General features: G+C 38.8%; 1 pseudogene; it reads left to right on the forward strand.

The window, feature by feature from the left end:
* Window positions 1–2,197: 2,197 nt before the first annotated feature.
* LOC102892303 lies at window positions 2,198–3,080 on the forward strand (annotated as a pseudogene).
* The last annotated feature ends 1,619 nt before the right edge of the window (window positions 3,081–4,699 follow it).

The raw sequence follows: 4,699 nt of genomic DNA on the forward strand, positions 1-4,699 counted from the left end.
TCCCAACTTTCATGGGCTTGAGCTTTCCTTAGCATGATCGTCTCCTTCTAAAAATGTGCTTTTAATAAATCTTACTTTTCCTAAATCTCACTGAGCTCTAATTCTTTATTGTGTTGATGAAAAGAGAACCGAGGTACTCCTCAGCGTTACTGGGGCATGATGGTTTTCAGATTACCCCAGTGGTAACCAAAGTAGTGTGAAGACACAGGCAGAGATAAGAAGAATATAACCACAATCCCAGAATGCCAGGATAGCCATTAGGAGCTAGAAGAGGCAAAGAATGAATTCTTCTTTAGAGCAAACAGAAGGAAGAAAGTAGACTTCCAGCTATCAAAAACTGTAACGGAATACATTTATATTATTCTATGCACCAATTTGAGAAGCTTTATTATAGCAGTCTCAGGAAATTAATATGCAGTTTATTTTTTTAGAAATAAATATTTTATAAGAATAAATCTCGCCCTTCCAAAAAGGAAAAAAATAAAAGGTAAGGGGTAAATATTCAAATCAAAGAATTAGATAGTAATCACTGAATCAGATGTATACTAGTTTTAAAATAGTAATTCCAACTCTCAAATATTATCTACAACCTCAGAATTTCATGGAGTAGAGGATAAGAGTATTAGTAAGAAATTAGGAAAAATTTGAAACTGTAAACTTCCTAGACTCATTTTCAAATCAGAGCAGAAATAGATCTGAACAATTTCTGGTAAAGGGTTCCCAGGTAAAGGCAACACAATCTTTTAATTGACAGCAATGAATATTTGAAAGTCCTTCACTCCAGATTCTATTTTCTGTAGAATTCTCATCCTGTCTGACTACACAGAGCTCCATCGGCTTTTTTATGAGAATAATAATGTAAGCATGTACTCATTTCTTATAACACAGCCAGAAAATGGTTAATTAATTTGTCATCTCATTAAATCCTCTCAACAATCCTCTGAAGGACATTTAAAAGTTTACTTTTAAAATGTTTTGAAAATGAAAAAAAGACCCACAAACATTTAAATAACTTGCCTCAAATCACATACCAGTCAAGGAGTAAAACCACAATTCAAATATAGTAGTTAAGATTCCATAATACACTCTGTTAACTACCATGTTGTATGGAAAACACTTGACTGTAGAAGATTTTTACAACATTCTTTTGTTATTGAAATAAGACTAATCTGGACTTCAAAACTCTGAGATCCTGTTCTGAAACCCTCTATGGGCACTCTTAAAGAGGAAACTCTTAACTGACATTGCCCATTGATATGTATATGAATTCAATAAGCAGACTCCCCATTTGAATTTGAGTTGCAGGCTTGTATCATCTTCTCCTCTTCATCTTTCTTCCTTATAGAGGAATTTAATGTATCACCCACTTAACAAATTATAGTAAACATATTTTGCTACTGTGTGGTGTGAAGAATCATGCTAGCATAAAAATTTTTAGATATGAATGCAACAATATAGATACAAAGTCCAGTTTGTTGAACTTAACACTACCTTTTGGCTTATTTTAAACTCTTTGACTTCTGAACCCAGTTGTTGTTTTCTTGCATGGTTTCTGACTTCTGGAAATTGGGAAAAATAATGAACCTTTTTCTAGCTGAGACCCAGATATAACCCAAAGGTCAAGTCAAAGCTGCTTTCCTGAACACATAAGATGTTAATCAATGACTGAACCTTTCACAGTTTTCATTCGCTGAGTTTTCTTAAGGTTTTTGTTTTTTAAAAAGTTAGTTTAAATCCCATCTCAAAATTGTTCTTTGAGCTTTGTCTTGAATCAGTTTTCTTTCTTCTAAGATTCATTCACTTTTAGATGTCTAAGATGAATCTTTTCTTTCTTTTATCCCTGAATCTATATTTATTCTAGGGTTAATATATATTTGATAATTATTCTATCTACTCATCACATTACCAATAGGACCATTTGAAAATATGAATTATCAATTATAAAGTGACTACCTTTACATATAAATATCATTAATCTATGTTATAAATGCTTTCGCAATTCCAATATACATATATCTCTTATCTTATGGAACCTAATATGCCACTTTAAAACTTAAAGTATCGAAGGGGCGGGGCAAGCCCCGCCGCAGGTTGATGCTCCATCCTGGTGGAGCTCTGTGGAACTCAAGACGCTGGGTGTTTGCAACTTGATGCTGTGGAGCCCTGAGATTTTGGAAGGCCCCAGAAGAACCTTGAGATGGACGAGGAGAAAGTGCGGAAGCCTGCTGGGCTACCCACAAGGAAAGAATTTCATAATACCATTGGACGAGGATGAGGTCTTTCCTGCTGGGGCCAAGCTCTCATTCAGATCCACATGGAGCTATCCCACCATGGAGATCTCAGCTCAGGCAGCCCCCTCAGATCTATGCAGAGTATGATATCTCCGGAAGTACAGGAGGGGCTGGAGCCACACATCCCATTGGGCCAGAACCCCAGGCAGGAGAGACCCCCTACCAGGCCCTCAAACCAGGGACAAAATGCAACAGCATCATTGTGAGCTCCCGGCAGAGGGACAATCCCGTGCTGAAGTTTGTGCGCCTTGTGTCCTGGGAGTTTGGTGATGTGGTTCTCGACTACGTGCTGGACCAAAGCACCTGGGCCCTCTTCCTCAGCCTCCGCTACCACAACCTCCACCCATTACATCCATAAGTGGCTGCAGAGCTTTGGAAAGAGCTTCGCCCTGCGCGGCCTGTTCGTCCAGGTGGATGTGAAAGATCCTCAGCAGGCCCTCAAAGAGCTGGCTAAGATGTGCATCCCGGCCGACTGCATCCTGGTCCTTGCCTGGAGCCCTGAGAAGGCCGGGAGGTACCTAGAGGCCTACTAGGCCTACTATCAGAAGCCTGGCAGACCTCCTGCTGGAGAAGCTGGAGCAGGACTTCCTCTCCCGGGTGACTGAATGTTTAACACCCGTGAAGTCAGCCAACATAATGGACAGTCAGACCCTCCTGACTACTTTTAGGTCTCTGGAACAGCACATAGCTCCATCTTGGGAAGATTTGGCTTTTTACCGGGCCCTGGGTCCCCAGAAGGCCCGCAGGCTGTTTGATGTCCTATATGAACCCTTCTTGAAAATGCCCTAATGACCTCAGCTGCCAAGGAGGCCCTCAGTGTAATAATAAGTTTCCCAGTTTAGGAAAAACAAAACAAAACAAAACAAACAAACAAACAAACAAAAAAACAAGAAAAACAAAACACGAAAAACAAAACAAAAAAACTCAAAGTTTCTATGACCTATGGCTTATTAGTTCCATTTATCAAAGAGAAAGACATTTTCCTTTAATATCTTTCTGGAATTCTTCTAAGAGTAAAGTTGTTTTACACATTATGTGCATTGAACCTAAACTTTGCCAAACTTTGTTCCAGCTGCTTTTCCTACCTTTCTTCTTAGCTTCTCTTCTCTTGTTCTGTCTGCCCACATTGATGTCACCTGCACAAATCTGTTTCTGCCAACCTTCTTCTCAAGCTGCCTACACAACAACATTGTGGCAGAGACCGCTAGTAAATCCTTAAATTACGGTTTCCCTTCACTTTCAGGGTAATAAAATCTTCAATTATTAGCAGAACCATATGGCTATCCATAACAAAGACTGCATTCCCTAGCTCTCCTTTTAACTGTATATGGCTAGGTAATTAAGTTTTGTCTAATGGATGTGAGTCTAAATGATAAATGCAAACTTCAAGGCATACTTTATACCTTTCCTACTTTCTTTCCTCTTTGCCTCGTGACCTAGTTAAATTGTGGAAGAACAAATGAGCTATTTGGATCATGTATACAAAGGCTGCCTCCTAAGGACAGAAGAGTAAAATTACAGGATTTTCTTTAATTATGCTGTGTATTCACCATCTATGCCCTGGAGTGATTATGCCATTACATAAATAGGAAATAAACTGTTACCTTGTTTAAAATGTTGCTATTTTGACTCCTGTTTGGGTGATGGATCCAATATCCTAATATAGGAGCTAATCTGTGTGGACCTCCCACACACTTGGGGGCTGCTGATCTTCCTTTTGTTACCCACTTGGTACTTCATTTCTGCCTCTAGATACCCAATTCTCCCATGTGATCCATACTGATCCGTCACTCTCTTCAGGACACCCACATTGTAGTAAGGAGATGATTCATTGCCCCTCTTGCTCTTCATCTGCTAGAAGGTAAAGAGCAGAGAGATCCCCAGAAAATCTCATGAAGCACTAGTGCTGGGGGTTCTTTAAATTTTGCTACACACTGGTTTCTTTCCAAAGAATCATAAGGAAGTTAGGGTCTGAATCAGGAGTAGTCAAGTACAAAGTCCGTTTTTGGACTTTGAGAAATTGTTCACTTCTCCTTAGTCCCTGCTGCTGGTTCAAATACATAATGCCATACTCTATTTTCATGTGTCTCTACCTCTTTCTCTCCCTCTCTCTGTCTCAAAGTTACCACGGTCCTTTCTATTATTTAATTCTATTGGGACACATTCTAACTCTTTCTGTATGATATGTCTATACATAAAATTTGAGGATAAGATTTGAGATATTTTCTACAGAAATTTTGTAATTATTTCAAATCAAAAAATATGACTAAATACCCCAAATAGGAGGGGTATTTTCTATTTACATATCAGTTATATACGAGTCTGAAATACCCTGGCTGAGAAGACTCTGCTACCCATATTTATTTAGAGAAATTATTATTCATCACAGACTGCCAATGGGAGAATAA

The sequence above is a fragment of the Pteropus alecto genome, unplaced genomic scaffold (assembly GCF_000325575.1).
Source record: "Pteropus alecto unplaced genomic scaffold, ASM32557v1 scaffold76, whole genome shotgun sequence".
Taxonomy (NCBI): Eukaryota; Metazoa; Chordata; class Mammalia; order Chiroptera; family Pteropodidae; genus Pteropus; species Pteropus alecto.